Source organism: Macrosteles quadrilineatus, unplaced genomic scaffold (assembly GCF_028750875.1).
Source record: "Macrosteles quadrilineatus isolate MER2022 unplaced genomic scaffold, UCM_ALF_1.0 Scaffold_3__2_contigs__length_128488019, whole genome shotgun sequence".
In the NCBI taxonomy this organism is placed as follows: Eukaryota; Metazoa; Arthropoda; class Insecta; order Hemiptera; family Cicadellidae; genus Macrosteles; species Macrosteles quadrilineatus.
Window position 1 is genome coordinate 47336004 of NW_026542596.1, and position 18370 is coordinate 47354373.

Here is an 18370-nt window from a genome sequence, read left to right on the forward strand (position 1 = left end):
GCATCGCATTGTTTGTTGTGAGTTGAGAGAATTTTAGTTACGTGATTGTTTTGTTGAAAGGTCGCAGCGATTACAAACTAAACAACCACAACAGTTTCTCAACAACAAACAACTTACTGGTAGATATTAGATCTTTAGTTACACAGTGACTAGATCTAATACTGATGGATCGGGGGAGCGAGCTGGTCTAATGGCTAGAGCGCGGGACTCCGGCTCCTGGGGTCCCGGGTTCAAACCCCGCCAAACCACCAATTGATTTTAACTACCTGTAAGTGATACTGCCGCAACCCCTAGGTCTAGCCTGAAGTAATGTGAAAAAACAATTCCAGGCTTGTGCCTAGCGTCCTAGGACAAAAAAACTCTTGGATCAATTTACACTACAAATAGTAGCAGTTAAATTCGTAAACAACTGGAGCAGAACTCTTTTGGACTGATACGATTATGGATGGCAAATTATCGTGATGGCCTACTCCTACTCTACTGCCACTACAAGAATGTAATAAAACAAATAAGCTAAACCAAGTTATAACGGCTACTTCCCCACGACACAACTACCTTGTTAATAATTTTACTTCAACGGTTTGATATACTGGAAATACAATACAAATAATGACTTCCATAAAAAGATGTGTGTTGTGTCTTTATTTTATATGCAAGGAGGGTACATTTCCAAATTATAACAAAACATATTTTGGTTAAAAAGGAAAATTAGTAATCATGTAGGTTTATCTGTTGTCAGGTTCTTGAATATGAGACCGAGACAGATGCACATTTAAGTTGGTTGTGTAGCATCAAATAAATAGTATGTGGATAGCTTATTGTCAAACATTTCAAATTGACAAGTTAAAATGTATTTGAAATTGGGATATACTCTGTCCACTAGGTAGCTGAGTGGTTGTAATCAAAGTCGCCAGTTCAATAATCCTGAGATCATAAACGTTTTGATTGTTCGAAACTGGATTCCGTTTTCTTTGAATGTCTTTGAGGCTTTAAAAATGGTTCTAGATAAACTAACAGCTGGTCTTAGTCACAAGCCTACATAATGAATCTCGCTTTGTTTTCATACGTTGTTCATATTCTGGTCATAATATGAGTATAATACACATTATTATCGGTCTATAGGCTAAATTAATCTTGCTTATTATCAAATCAGTCATTGTATCGCGCAGTCCATTGATGCTGATGCAACTGATAGGTAAAACGTATTATATTATACTACAATACAAATATTTTCGTATTGACAGATTTTTTAATAGTCTTTTTAGCGAATTTCCCATATAGGGAATAAGCTATTACCGTAGTACTCATGGTAAGACCTGGACGCGGGACCGATTTTTTTTCGTTTTGAGGTCCCTAGAGGCCAAAAACACCATCCGTTCAAATTCATATATATATATATATATATATATGTCCGTCAGCACGATAACTCGAGCAAAAATGATCCGATTTTGATGAAATTTGGTACAAACGTGTAAACGTACGTTTATTCGAACGAGTTCGCGATCCAGCATGATCGGACCATGGGAACGGGGGTTTACGGGGGGTTTTATGGGGTAAAAATAGGTTTTTCCCATTTTTGACCCAAAAAACATAAAATTTAGCAATTTCTTTCCAAACCATTTTGTAGAGCTTAAAAAAACAAATAATTTAGTATATTGAAGCGTTATTATGCGCCTAATGGTTACGGAGAAAATACCAAAAAATTGTACATTTAAAATTCCCATGTTATTCTTATGGAGAATAAGTAAACTGTTGTAGTTTGCTTGTTTGTGAACATATTTTGATCAAATTTGGAAAATGTTTTTATTTCTTACTAACTATTCACATTTTACAAACAAAAAAAACAGTTTTACCCTCCCTGATGCAGCAAACCTAAGTACTTGTTAAACTAATTCTATTTAAATCAAGAATAAATGTTATATTTTTAAGAAGACATTTCAGTGTAAATCCAATCAGTCAAATGGAAATTCGCTTAGTCTGCAGGTTCGCTGCAACGGGGGTATTTTATGTATGAGGTGGGACTATATAACTATATAAACCCATGATAATCTAATGTATGAATTAAATCTACGATCGTTTGTGATGTAATACACGCTGCAATAAAAAATAAACACACATCACTGACCTCTCACGTCGAACCTTAACCGGTTTTATTGTGTAATTGTATGAAATAATCGCAGACAGCTGTCTACTACCTTGTCTATTAGCGCAATGAGATAATCACTGAACTGACCATCTACATTGGAGAGGTCTTGCAACGAACGGACACAACAGCCAACAGCCGAGAGGGTTAATCAGATCCGTCAACTAATAAACGCCACTGCCACAGGACCTTCATTTTTTAAATGTTATCTAAACTTACGTATTAGACGGTAGATATTTTTGAGCGAAATTATGTCTTTTCGTCAAAAATGTTTAAACTAAATCTCTCAGCAGAAGAAACCCCTAACAAACCCAAGAAAGTACTTTTTGGCGAATTTCCCATATAGGGAATAAGCTATTAGCGTAGTACTCATGGTAAGACCTGGACCCGGGACCGATTTAATTTTTCGTTTTGAGGTCACTAGAGGCCAAAAACACCATCCGTTCAAATTAATACATATATATTTATATATGTGTCCGTTAGCGCGATAACTCGAGCAAAAATGATCCGATTTTGATGAAATTTAGTACAAACATGTAAACCTACTTAGATAAACCTATTCGAACGAGTTCGCGAACCAGCATAAACGGACCATGGTAACGGGGCTTTATGGGGTAAAAATGGGGTTTCCCATTTTTGACCCTAAAAACAAAAAATGTTGCAATTTCTTTTCAAACCGTTTTGTAGAGCTTGAAAAAAGAAATAATTTAGTATATCGAAGCGCTGTTGTATGCCTAACGGTCACGGAGAAAATTCAAAAATAGTGTAATATAAATTCCCATGTTATTCTTATGGAGAGAAAGGAAACTGTTGCAGTTTACTTGTTTATGGATATATGTTGATAAAATTTGACAAATTCATTTATTTCATCCTATACTATTGACGTATGGTCAAAAAATACTTTTCACCTTCCCCGTAGCAGCAAACCTAAGCACTCGTTAAATCTAGTGTTATTTAAATTGGGAATAATTACGTCTTTATGGAAATATTTTAGTAAAAATGTAATCAGACAAGTTGAAATTCGCTTAGTCTGCAGGTTTGCTGCGGTGGGGGTATTTTAGTTATGAGAAAATCTTTATAGCTACACCGTGGCTGGGTGTATTTTAATTATGTGATCAATTATCCAACATTATCCTGAGAGACAGTATCAAATAATAGCCCGCTTACTAATGCAAACTAAAAGTAAAGACAAGTTTTTGACTTTACTTTACTTCTGCGACGACATTTATTTTTGTTTTTGAGTCAACCAACAGCACTCGTACGTCTACGAGTTTTATTATAACAATACTAAACATTTGAAAGCGAAATTCTAAAAACAAGAGAAATGGCATGTTTTTGCCTCGGGGAGTGTCAGGCTAGGGCCAATCTAGTTTCGCAACATCCTGCGCCCACAATGGCCCTCGGATAATGATGGGTACAATCAAATGCGACGACAATTTGCTGACGGCGTGCGCGGCATAACACATCACTGTCCACTGCTGCTGATCATAGTATATCTCACATAAAGACCATTGATGTTGCAGCTGATCACATCACAATCAGCTGATGTTGCTGTAGCTTATGCCATATATCATACACAGTCCACTGTTGCTGCTTCAGCTGTTCATTATATCGCGCAGTCCATTGATGTTGATGCAACTAATAGTAATAGCGTACCATCGCATCACATACCACTTGCTGATGCAGCTTATCACATCTACAGTCCACGGATGCTAATGCAGATGATAACTTATCACATCCTCAGTCCACTGATGCTAATACAGATAATACCTTATCACATCACGGTCTAATGATGGTGATAGTATATCTCATACAAAGACCATTGATGTTGCATCTGATAAGATATCACATCACAGACCATTGATCCTGATACAGCTGACAGCGTACCTATCTCACCACAGTCCACAGTTGCTGATGCAGCTAACATCATATCACATCACAGTCCACGTATGCTGATGCAGCTGACATCATATCACATCACGAATGCTGATACAGATGCCAGCTTATCAAATCCACAGTCCAGAGTTGCTGATGCAGCTGACAGCGCATCTCATCACAGACCACTTATGCTGATGCAGAAGATATAATATCACATCACAGTCCACCGATGCTGATGCATGCAACTGACGGCATCATAACTCTTTTCAGTCCATTGATGCTGACTGCTGAGGCAACTGGTAGCACATCACATCAAAGCCCACTGGTGAGGCAGTTGTCAGCATATTACATTATGTTCATTTGCTGTTCAACACAACACAACACATGACCGTAACACTGACCACTACCCCACGCTGCCAGCGAGATTACACTGTGGTTAAACTGTACTGCCATCTGCCACTTCATTGTTTACATACTCCATAGAGTGACAACTCTAAATATCTTGATAACACAGACAACACTTATTTTGTTTACTGCCGCTCATTCTGATACCCTTTGGTCTCTTCAGACGCCGTGGTGTAAGGAAGATGCTTATTTATATCCATCACGCTGCTAAGCGTGACCAGACCACAGTAGGCATACATAATATAATGTTTTCAGACCTGACACTTATCTGTTAATGCATGCTCAGAATAATGTTTATTAAATTAAATTAATTAAAATATTTTAAAATCTGAAAGTTATGAGTAATTTATTCAACTGCATAAGTATAAAATGGAAGTCATCACACAATAATTCATTTCCTAACTTATTTATTCTTTTATCAATCTTTGTCCAACAAAATGGTTGTATTATCTCTCTTCCCTGTTTTTACAAGTTAACGTTAAAACTACAGACTTACATGGTCCAAGCACTGGTGGTGGTCGTCGAAGGAGTGACTTGAGTCTCAAGTGGACTATGACTATGCCTATAGATAGCGCGACAATTGCCTAATGCCCCGGGGTCTGAGGACGGTCGGAAGGTCGTAGTTGGCGCTGTGTGAATGCTAACTTAGATTCAAGTTTTGGCGAATGTACTTGACCCGTTTGCGCTCCTATTTCTAACTTGACAGCTCTTCACAGCTTCGTGGTTTGTCAAGTAATTATGTTCTTTACTGCATTTTGCAGGGCTTATTGTCAACTTAGTTTCTTGTGAACTACCAAAGAACTTTTGAAACATCGTGGACAACTGCTGGAGTAGCAACTGCATTGTTAATGAAGCTGCATAAATATTTTCAACGTGTATTCTTAAAATATGACACACGCTCCATGTAAAGCTTACTAATGTACTGCAGCTTGTGGAAGACCCACCTGAAATAAACGGTGTCCGGCTGGGGTAAGTTGACAGAGAAGGAGGACGCGTCGTTTTATTTTTTTGCTTTAATTTTTGTTTAATATTGCCACATCGTGTTAAAACAAGGGACGAATAAGACACAACAATAAAATGGGATACCGAAAAATAAATTATAAAAGGAAAATAACGACAATGGTTTATAAAAATATAGGAAAAGCAGAAACAAGGTATAATTTCATAGGCGACAATGTTGTGAAAATATGAAACACAGTCGTCCTAGATATTAGGTCCTATGAGAATTCATCGTCCTACTTCTGGATATTACATTACAGTAATAAAACTATTTTGTTACCCAACAATCTCCTTGTTTGTTGTTGGTAAACCGGTAAACTACAATATGTTTCGTGGCAACTACCACATCATCAGTGAGTAGTGAGTTGCCACCAGCCCGAACAAATGCGTGCACGCACCGCGACGGCTGATCAAATAAATGTTTTCTATTTCGTTACGTACGTTTGTTTTATGTTTTCTATTTTAAGTTTACGACTACCCTGAGAAGAGGATTAATCTAATGATGTGGCAGTTGTCACGAAACATGAAGTTTACCAACAACAAACTATAGATAGATGCAACAAACAAGGATATTGTAAGGAAACAAAATAATGTTATTAGGTCCTATGAAATAAAACTAAGTTAAATTAAATGCAGCTATTTACATTTTTACGTCGCAGTAAAAAACAGGAACAAAATACTTAGTACCACAAGGTTATACATGAAAAGATGTCATTATCTATATCTATAAGAGAGGAACATTGTATTTATGTACCTTTATGGACTCCGAAACCGCTCAAAAGATTGTAATGAAACTTTCAGGCGTTATTAAGATTCCTAAGGATGGTTTGTGTAAAGTTTGGTGCAGATCCGTCAAAAGGGCTACGCCCCAGAGGATTTCAAGGGGTCCAATGTCAGACTTTTGGTATTACAATGTTTACAAATAAATTAAAATTAGATGTTTACTTTCACCAACTGTTTTGTAGGGTTGAATAGGTTTGAATCACAACATTCTGTATTAGTCATGATTGAAATAGTGCCACAATGTTTCCACAGAATGGGAGAACACTATTTTACTTTTGGATAAGTAAGTCCAAATATACTAAACCCCAATCGCAGCACACCTGTGCACTCATCACAGTTTAAATTCCCCACTACTGTATTAAATATGTAAACATAAAAAAGTAAAAACCTGTATCAAACTATTATACACAATAAGAGGGATGACAATGCCTTAATATTTTTATCTTTTGTTCTATACCCACACAATCTAACATAACTTATTAAGTTAATAATAATCGTGCGTGCTATCTCAGGTATTAAAATTTCTCCCAATTTGTCATTAACCCACCACATTACTCTGTCATTAAAAGAAGGAACTGAAATAATATGAATACTATTTATCGTAAAGAACAAATTACAATTTAAAATAATAGTTGTTAGCGCAGCAACGCGTGCCGGGTAACTGCTAGAAGCTTTATAAACCACTAAGGACAGATGCCGGGTGCGTGTATGCCTAATTTAAGTTTTGATCGATTATTAATCAAAAACTAATGGACGTTTCATTTTGTTTGTATTGTTCAACAATGGTGTTTACGCCACACTACATTATTTTGACGAACTTCCCACGCAAGGATTTAGTCCAGAAAACAGCTGTTTGCCGCCAGCTTATTCAAATGGGGTTTCATTGCGTACTACTGTGCTGCAATGAGTTTTGCCGGACACCAATCAGCTGATTATACTATATTTAGGTGACAATGAATGGTTATAAACAAAAACATAACCTCTCTTAGAGGTTATGACTAGTGATTTTTAGTCCTTTAGTTGGTGAAAATATATTAGGATTTGTACAGATTTAGTAGTATGGCGTAAACTATCGTACGTAACTCGTCCAAAATGTGTGTACCGGACTCGTATGGTAATCCCGTACTCGACTTCGTCTCGCACGGGAACGACCACACTCGTCCGGTAAACACTTATTTTCAGGACTAGTAACGTAATATACTATTACTTACAAACAATAAGGCATTAATAAGGTTATTGTCTTGGTGAGGAAAACAGTGTGACTCAATATGACTCACTGCTGTGCAGTTTCCGTAGGGAGGTTTTGCCGCAAAACACAACGGAACTTCCTTCGTAAATAAGTTGGTTATTTGTTAACAATCACGGGAAACCTTGCATTTACTTCTCATCTTTAAAGTCAAACGTATTGAACCAGTATTTTTGCTAATGAGAAGCTATCAATTCTTCAAGAGGGATAATAAAATAGTGCATTTCATCTCGTTTAAACAAAATGCTCATCATCCTACGTCGATTAAAACTAATTCGTCAATGGATATCAGCGAGTGTTGTGTTCCCAAACAGTTTACAGTTTGCAACTGATGGATGGCACCACTTTCATATGGGGTAACATATCTCACAATTGCTGTCAAAATCACTAAGTACACGGTCCTAGTGTAAATATATTTACTGGCTTAGTATTCTTTAAAGTCGTGCTGATAACAGTTAATACATCAAGAAGCTTTTTAGATTAAATAACACACTTATTTGGCCTCTCTTAGTAATTGGACTGTAAAATGTATTAGTTCAGTTGAAAAAAAAAAAAACAGAAGGATTTTTTAAACGAGAAAAGGACCTAAACATTCACCAGACTGTGGTGGTGCTACGGATTTCACCCTCCCCCCACGAAAATCTGTTTGGTACCCCTATTAGGATTTCAGCTACGGTTGAAATAACTCATAAACATTTACTTATTTACTTGCATTAACTTTTAGTACGCTTTATGATTATGACGCTTTATTACTGACTACGATCAACAGATTCTTTACCCTTGATCATTGAAACGCAATGATCAAGGAAGCTGTATCCAGTTTCGTACCATCAAAAGTTTGACTTTTTTCTCTGGATTTATCATATAGCCTATCCGGCAAGCGTTTTTTTTTCATGCAAGAATTATAACCCCACTACCCGGATATATCATTATCATTTGAGATGGGGACGTCACCTACGAGTATGTGCGTATTTTACCAGATCTAATAAGCATTCGTTTGCAAGTTGATCCATGTTTTACATGCATAATGTACATAATAAATACAAGTAAAAGAATAAAGAAATTAGAATGGGCAAACTCCGGCAAAGACTTCTCACCAGCGCTGACATTCTAAGTCATAACAAAACCCCGCAAAACTCCCGTCAGAGCTGAAATCCAAACCAGCGTCGAAATCCAAAGTCATACAAAAAGCCGGCAAAACTTCCCGCCATATCTTAAATCCAAAGTCATACAAAATCCGACAAAGACTTCCCGTCAGCACATTACATAACTGTGTAGGTAAATGGGACGATCTCTGCAGGAAGGATAACAGTCGCTATTGTGCCTCAGGAGAGAGTCTGAGTTCAACAAACCCAATGTGTCGATCAATGGTTTGTATCAAAGCTAAACTAGATATGATCACATGGACTGAAAATGATTACAGTGCTCATAAAATTAGGTGGTTTTTGTTTAGCTTTGGGTACAGTTCAATATGATGACTAAAGATTTGGTTGTAATGCCTGGACATCGAGTCAGCCCTACCCAAGTAAAAGGATTGCCAAGGATGATACGTTACAATGCTACTACGACAAGGTAATGCAGGTTACTCAAAATTCTTCCCGAAAGCTGCGCATGGATTTGAAATTCTTTCTTAGATTCCGAATTCAAGCCATTTGATCACATTGATTGGTATTTACAACGTGGGGTGAAAATAATGAAGTCTGTACTTTACAAATTTTTGGTCGAGCTTTCGACCACTGGACGACTTCTGGTCTATATCAATTTGTTTTCTCCATATGCAACATAGAGAGTAAATATCTTGGCAACTTATTTAAATATTTTTTACACATTTTGTAAGAGATTGGTAACATATTTTTTTGAAATCTTGCACCCGTCCGTCAACATGGATCTCGAAGGCCTGTTTGTTAAACTTTTCAATAAGCACGGGGCATGTCGCAAGAATGAATAGAACTGGAGACGCGCACCCGATACATCACAGTCTTGGTTCCTCAGTTGACTCGTATAATATAATAGGCTATAATTAGTATTTTACTGCACCCTAGGCATCTATACAGGATACATCGATTTTGCACCATCACTTAGACAAACAGAAGTTTCCGCGGATTTGTATAAACTTCAAACTGTTTTGTTTACATCTGATTAGCCTGTAGACTTTGAATAATACAGATAACGCGACCAAACAAACAACAAAACTTGCTAAGGCAAGTAAGTGAACTTTAAGGTCTAAAATTATCTCGTGGAAGTGGTGTAGTTAAAACATTAATTAATTGGTGTTACACGAGTAAATGTTTGGGTTGAAGACTCTTTGTGAATGATTTTTTAGGAACATGTGATATTTTGATACGGCGAAACAACAGAGCTAGTACACTATTACACGCTCGTGTTATGGCCCGTGCATCCGTGTCGATTGGACGAACACTATTTCAACCATGCAGACATGTTAAGTTTGAGTACAGATATAATTCAAGACTATAAATGGTGCATAAGCCAAACAATGCGAAATGATAAATATAAAAGATAAATTCTGTTCTCTGTTATTTTTTTCTATTAACGTGTTTATAACTTTTTAGTTATTTTGCCAGAGTACAAGCAATGTTTACAGATAGAACAATTTATTGGTTTAGTATGGTTTTAAATTAGGCGTAACAGCAATAAATAAATGTAGGAAACATGACAACGCTATTAACTTATTCTGTACAGAAACACGTCTCGAAGTAGTCTTCAGTTGAACCATAGACTGTTTTATCTATGGTTGAACTATGATTGACAAATCCAAGAGTTATGTAGAAGTGTGTTCCATTCCCATTTCAAAGTAGTTGTCAGTTTTCGAGTAGAAATAACGAAGTATGAATGAGCTAATCTATATGAATAATCATGAATAATAAACCGTGTATAGTGAATGATGATATGTTTGTTTTGTGAGCTATTTAGCTTAAACTCTTAAGGAATGGTGGTATTACACAAAAATCACACAAAAATAACACAAAAAATGAACACAGGCAATATTGACTTATTGATATTGACTCATTTCCCAAACTTCCAAAACTTAGAGCTTGAGTATGAGACTCGCCCAAAGGATAAACTACAAACAAATTTTGTATGTATTTGTTATTTAATAACAACTAAAGTAACATAGATATTACAATTTAATAAGATGATGTTTAATATATTGTGTTTACATTATTGACAATAGTTTTTCTTATATGCCCGAACATGGTTCACGACGTTTGAAAAATAAATTTACTAGATTTCATCATCATTAACACTATTTTACGAATATACAGTATGTTCGAAAAGTTCCGGAATGTTTTTATTGAGCGGAGCGAGCGAAGCTCTTTGGGATCAACTTCAATGCAACAAATAGAGAAACATCACTCAATAACGGCTGAACGCATTTCAGCCAAACTTAACAAAATTACTTAGACTAATAGTGAGATGGTTTTTAAACAAACAAATTTCAATTAGATAATGCTAATGCAATTTAAAACGAACTTAAAATTTCCAATTTTTAACATTAGGCTTATGGGACTAAAGTAGCCATATGACAGTTTTTTGTTTACAAGAAAAATGTAAACAAGAGAATCATAAGGTATTTCTGAACTTTCTAGACTTTTCTTTTAAACGTTTTAAAATCATTCCTATGATCTTAATAAACAAGAAAATACCGTTAAAACATTTTTTAAGGCGCGGACTTCACTACAAATTGCGAAAATAGACGGAACTACTTTCTCAATGCGCGGAGCATATCGCAATCGCAGTGACTACTCGACTTACTCTTGGGCACCTATTTGTGTTGCCAGCTGATTATAAACAGTCAATGTTAGAAATAAGGATTTAATAAGCGATATATTGAACCGCATCGAAATCGATATTTAATCCGATAATACCTTACAGGTTATATTATGTTGAATTACATCGACGATACAGTAAGTTATTACACTTATTAATAAAACGCAGATTGAACCCTGATCTAATTTAGGCATGTGGGGAGGTAGGTCGGGGTTTATGAGTATTCGTGACTACATTAAGTGTTTTGAAGTAACGTTAGATTAGGAAGGTAAAGTGTAGGTTATAGGTAGGTGATCGGTTTATTTATTTCTGTTGCACCATATTATTTTTTTATTTTTTGGAATAGTTGGTTAAACAGGGAAACGATTTCAAAAATGCTTGCATTATGGTCTTAACAAACCATCTACAGTATTCTAGCATTGACTTTATATAAAGTCAATGATACTAGCAAATTACTACATTACTACATACAGACCAAAAGAAAAGAGCATTTGGATTTGGACCTTAAATTGTCCCAATAATGGTAGAAGACCTACATTCCAGTTACATTACAATCATATCCTCCATCAAGAATTCTTGGTATTAACAATCATAAACTATTTCCAGCAAAGAAAGCCGAGTTTAACTGATTGCAATGGTTGAAATGAAGACCAATGTTATGTGGCACAGTTGAATTTAAATGTCAAATTTCCCCTCCTGATATTATACTTTAATACTCGTTTACTTTACTTAAATACTTTAACTGATTGTAAGGGTGAAAAATGAAGTCCAATGTTTTTGTTCTAGGCTACAGTTGAATTTGAATGTTAAATTTCCTTTCTTTTTTATACTTGAATGCCCTTTATGGATGTTAATATCAGATTCCAACTACTGTAATATTTTTCTGGTCAAAACTACCATATTCACTTCTGGCGAGGTATCTGAATAACAAGATGTAGTTAAAACAAATTTGAATTATTATAATTTGTATCAATAAAACAAGCATTAGTATATCTATTGACTTTTTTACATTTAGTTACTTATACAAATATCAAATCACGTTTGTTCCGCTCAACTGGCTTTCACCTCTCTGAAAGCAACCCTAGTAAATTTGTAGTTATTATTAATTGTTCATAAAATCCACTTCTTTAAAGGAACTGTGGTTATTATCTCATAAAGTGGGCGACATACGAGGAGCAAGTGGAAATTGTAAATGTAAGCATGGATTGATATGCACACCACATTAGAAAATGATGTCGCAAACCCGGCATCAAAAAGTTGACTATTCACCATGCGGCGTTAAAAGCGTCCCTTTTCGAACGCTGTTCACCCTCAGTTGATAAGATAACAGTGAATCACACTAGAGTTGAAAGGTCAGTAGAAATGTAAACAACAAATTTTAAAGAATATCAGGGATGTAACGGCTAATGAGTTTTAAAGAATAATACACTATCTCGAAAATCCTATTGATAATGTTGTTGTAGGCCTACTGTTTATTTCCGATTCTAACGGTACCACTAATTGGTATAACTTCAGAGAAACTTTAAAACTCCATCATTTTTTAAAAGAGTCGACCTTTTGAGGTCGGGTTTGCGGCATTGTATATCCATAAAAACCTATGCTTAAATTGATTTTTCACTTACTCCTCCTCATGGACTGCCCCCTTTATAAAAAAAAAATAGTTTTTGAAAAAAGTGGATTTTTATTAGTAAGTATAATCGATATACCAATTTATACTGTTTGATATATAATGGTTAAACATATGTTAAAAAATAAGTCCCGTTTCGGGACTTTTCTAACACACTGTACTGTATGTATACAATAATTACATAATTGTTGCCAACTGGGGTTGCGTTTCCGTTATAACAGTACTGTTAGATTTATACTTTTTACTTTTTGTAACTTTACTATAAAAACCCCCTACATCTATTTCGTCCGAATTCCTACATTAATGTTCTATAGTTGTTTCCAAAAAAAACAAAAAAAAAACATACACAATATTCGAGTCAATGATCACGAAACACTGACTAAATTGCGTAGGTTGTATAGTGATAATGTTTACCCTGATCAGCTGTTTATAAACCTTTAATTTGAGTTAATAACGTCAAAATATCTGCAATCAAAATTTGGAAAAGTTGCTGGGTTCTCATTTCCTAAATCACTAAATCGAACAACTTGGGGGAATAGAACAAGAAAATTGCAAAATCTCTTCAGAATACATATTTCACAAAAGAAAGTAAATCAAGTTAATGAGTTTATTTATTTTCTATAAGCCAGTGGCATTTATTACTAAGTCAACGTGAGTGCAAACGAAGCGGTTCAAACCCATATTAACTTTTAAGTTTTGTTTTCGTGTTTAAATTCAATCACTTTGTAAATCAGTTTAAAAAGGAATATATTGTAAATAATGGTTCCTAACACTCATAATATTGATCTGTTGTATTGCATTAATTCTTTCTACCGGGTATTTGTTAAATATGCATGCTTATTGCTGCCAAACTTCTTATTGCATTGTATTTACTGTACTCTGATGTAAAATGGCGGATTGGCGTAAAATAAATATATAAATCATAAATATATAAATAAAAAATAAAGTATGTTTATCACTGTACGGATTTATTAGAGTTGTACTTGTACTGTAGTAAATAGAATAAGTAGCTTTAATTTAAATCTAAACTACGCCATTTCATATATCACTGCAGTTTCTACCGACTCGGCAGTTCTTTAACAGCCTTGAAATGCATGACAGTCTTATTTGATGAGGCTTCACTAAACTGGATAAAATTTGATAAAGGGCAATACTGTGCAGACAGCTTTCACATTTTTTGAGCAGCATAGAAAAATGGTATGGATATTTATTAAACACGTTAAATGAACGAGTATTTATTTAGTTCCTAGTTTTGTATTTAGGTTCTTTTTCATGTGTTTTCGACAAGTGTATAAATACCGTAACTCTAAGAGTTGTATATGTTGGATCGAGAACACTTGCGAAAAAAAACATATGTTCTAAGCAAATTAATTGGTTTTTGTGGATGACATAAAACCATTTTCACTGTAATAAGCTATGCGCAAATTTTTGTTGTTGCTAACTATTTATATTCTTATCTAATGTGGTAATTTTTTGTATCAAAAATTCAACTGAATTTAAGTAACACAAATTGTATGTCTATTTTGTTAATTGCATTAACTTAACAATAGAGAGTAACGAAGTGTGATACAGTACATACATAGAGTAGAACATTAAAATAGTATCACAATTTTATGGTAAGTGATGACACGAAAACCCAGTTCATGTATGTTTTCGAAAAAGGCGTATCCAAAAAGATTTGAAGTGTTCAATCCAAGAAAGTGTTCAATCAATCAATTGCTTCAATCCGAGAAATTATTTTTTAAGTTTAATCAAAACCACCGCACCAATAAATACTGCTCAAACTTAAAACTAAACATAAATCCCACTAATTGAGTAAAGACGGACAAATTCTCCAGGAGAAATCAAATCTACAAACAGCTAGAATGAACTAAGGACCTGAGTACTCACTGCCTGTTGAATAGTACCGCTACGCCAGCCACAAGTCAACTGATCTACAGCTGGTCAGCTGTTATGTCGACTGCTAGCTCCTCTGCCAGTGTGATCAGAGCCTACAGACACATTACCGAATATCCTGAAGGCAGTGGTTGTGGGTAGAGCGACGTGACCAACATAATCGGCGTGACCAAAGAGTGTTTTGTAAAAAATAAATAATAATAATTTTTTGTTAAGTATAATCTAAATTTTCTAACACTAATAATGAATTTACTTTTTAAATTGTTAAGTAATACAGTATAGGTACACTGTTATTAATTTTGATGGTTAAAAAAAATTTTATTTTACAATTTTCTCCATAACCAATAACCATACGAAAACACTACAATATACTGAATGATTTTCTTTTTTTTAAGCTCTTCAAAATGGTCTAGAGGAAATTTGGGACATTTTATGTTTTGAGGGTCAAAAATGAGAAAAACCAATTTTTACCCCATAAAACCCCGTTCCCATGGTCCGACCATGCTGGTTTGCGAACTCGTTCGAATAAACGTAGGTTTACACGTTTGTACCAAATTTCATCGAAATCGGATCATTTTTGCTCGAGTTATCGTGGTAACGGACACTTATATATAAATATATATATATGAATTTGAACGGATGGTATTTTTGGCTTCTAGGGACATCAAAATGAAAAAGTAAATCGGTCCCGGGACTAAGTCTAACCATGAGACCTACGGTAATAGCTTAATCCCTATAGGGAAATTCGCTAAAAATGTATAGGCTACCAAAATCAAAAATAGAATATTTATTTTTCTTAATTGTCAGTGGATAAACAATGTTTTTTTTTCATTAGGTGTTTTATACCTAAGTCATATATACAGGGTTAGTAAAAAGTGTGAAGACCCCCTGTTATTTTTTTAACGGCCCATACTAGAAAAACTAAACTCGGCACACCATTATGGCATGTTATGAAGTACTTTTTGGGCATAACCACCACTTGGTGTTCATCCCCAAAATGGGGGATTTTGGGGGAAACTCAAAAATTTCAAATACAAAGACCCATCGAGTGACCCCTCATTTTAAAGGTCCTGGTAAAAGAAAACCAACAACGCAAATTAGAGGTCTCTATCTCAATTCAGTAAAACATGGCAGCCAATTAAAATTCTCATAAGTTCCCAAGCCCAAAATGGGGGATTTTGGGGTAAACTAAAAAATTTTAAATGATGAGCCCCCCGAGTGACCCCTCATTTTGAAGGTCATGATAAAAGAAAACTAACAACGCAAGCTATAGGTCTCTATCTTAACACAGTAAAATATGGCAGCCGATTGCATATAAAATTGCAAGCTATTACCAATTTCAAAAGATTTCAATCAGCTTCCATTTTTTACTGGATTGAGATAGAAACCTCTAGTTTGCGTTGTTAGATTTCTTTTACCAGGACCTTCAAAATGAGGGGTCACTTGATGGGGCTTATCATTTAAAACTTTTGAGTTTCCCCCCAAATCCCCCATTTTGGGTTTGGTAAGCAAGTGGATATTATGCTTAAAAAGTACTTCATAACATGCCAAAAAGGTGTGTAGAGTTTAGTTTTCCTAGTGTGAGCCACTGCAAAATTCTTTGTCTCCAGACTTGGAAAACTGTAATTCAAATTTAACTTCTGAAAATTTCAATTGGCTGCCATTTTTTATTGGATTGAGATAAATACCTTTAGTTTGCGTTGTTGGTGTTCTTTTACCAGGACCTTCAAAATGATGGGTCACTCGATGGGTCTTTGTATTTGAAAAGTTTCCCCCAAAATCCCCATTTTGGGGATGTACACCAAGTGACGGTTATGCCCAAAAAGTACTTCATAAGATGTCATAAAGATGTGCCGAGTTTAGTTTTTCTAGTATGGGCCGTTAAAATTGCTTATCAACAGACGTTTGCTACAGGGGGTCTCCACACTTTTTACTAACCCTGTATAAGTTTTTAGGCGTAAGTTACACTTTTATGTTTATATATATAACAGTTGAGAATTTAAACGTTGTTGAGTGCACGGGTGTGCTGCGATTGGGTCTTAATACATTTAGACTTATCCAAAAGTAAAATAGTTTTCTGTGATGCATTCTGTGGAAACAGTGTGGCACTATTTAAAATCATGATTAATACAGGATGCTATGATTATTCAAACCTACAAAACAGTTGGTGAAAGCTTTGATCCAATAGTCAATGATGAAAGTAAACATCTGCTTTTAAATTGTATTTATTTGTAGACATTTTAGTTCCAAACATCTGACATTGAGCACTTTAAAACCCTCTGGGGTGGAGCCCTTTTGACGGATCTGCACCAAACTTCACACAAACCATCCTTGAATAATACCTTAAAGTTTCATTACAATATGTCGAGCGGTTTCGGAGTCCATAAGGTACATACATACATAGATAGTTCAGTTCCTCTTTTATAGATATAGATTTAAGATTTTATTTCATTAATGCTTTATTCCCTCTGTGTATTATTTATTACAAATTACTATATGGTAGTATTATATATCAAATTATGATTATACTTAAATTAAAGAGATTAGTTTTAAACACATTAAGGGCCCTTTCACATGAGACTACTTGTGACTGTGAGTAATCTCGCAATAGATTCTCAGTATTAATTTTGTCTTGTTTAATCCCTAATTCTGTTCTTCTTTCTCTTTGCCGCAACTTCTCCTTATTTTTTTGTGCTTGCTGATTTTTTCTTAACAAACAAATAAACAGTTTAACAGGAAACCACTCCACAACTAACAGAAGTGTGTTTGTATCCGCACTAGCAAACTGAAAGTTTACTCCATAACAGTTTATGCCTGTTATGTCTGTGTCTGTTAACTGCTCGGCCACTGTGTCCTGGCGGGCAACTGCAGTGGCCACATCTGAAAGGGGCCTAAGATATCTAAAATATTACAAAGGTTGTTTCTCGCCCCCCAATGAATGAAAGTGAACCAAAAACCTTCAATAATTATAGCCACTAGAAAAAAAGAATATTGATACACTGAGGTAAAAGAGGTTATTAAAAAACGAACTACGTAAACATTTTGGTCTTCCTTTTACTTACATTACACAACAAGGAACAAATCACTATCTTTATTAATAAGTAAATGAAACATTTGGAACAATATATTCCAATTGACAAAGCAAGGGCATACAAACCGTGTGAGTTTGGTGTCCAGTTCACAATGGGACTACCTGTTGACATTGAACTAAACATTGTGCTGTGACAAGGTCTAAATGTTTAAAATTGTGCAGGTCAGAGCAGTATTGTTGTATAATACTTTGACTATGGATGGAGCTAGACATTCCATTCCCATGTAAAAATTATAGCCTGTTTTGTAAAAAATATTTGAACCTTTTTTATTTGAGCCATAGACAGAGTGTGCTGATGTAATGTGATTTCTGTGACACCTTTTTTAAGTGGCGGCCCTAGAGATTGCCGGGCCCAAGGCGATGTTCAATAGCGGGCTCTTAGTACCTAAAATACCACTGTGCGGGGCCTCTGATGAGTGTGAGGCCCCAGGCACCGCCTTGTTCACCTAATACTCGACTTCGTCTCGCACGGGAACGACCACACTCGTCCGGTAAACACTTATTTTCAGGACT

At 35.3% G+C, this 18370-nt stretch overlaps 1 protein-coding gene across 2 annotated transcripts in view; it reads right to left on the minus strand.

The window, feature by feature from the left end:
• LOC128990629 (uncharacterized) overlaps positions 1 to 14846 on the minus strand; it is a 48676-nt gene extending 33830 nt beyond the window's left edge. The window contains exon 1 of one of the 2 annotated variants that reach the window (XM_054413103.1): positions 14761 to 14846. The gene's annotated coding sequence lies outside the window, so the exon portion shown is untranslated. Of the gene's footprint in view, positions 1 to 4922; positions 4978 to 14760 lie in introns of those variants that run through there. The other variant, XM_054413104.1, reaches the window with a different exon arrangement.
• Positions 14847 to 18370: the final 3524 nt, after the last annotated feature.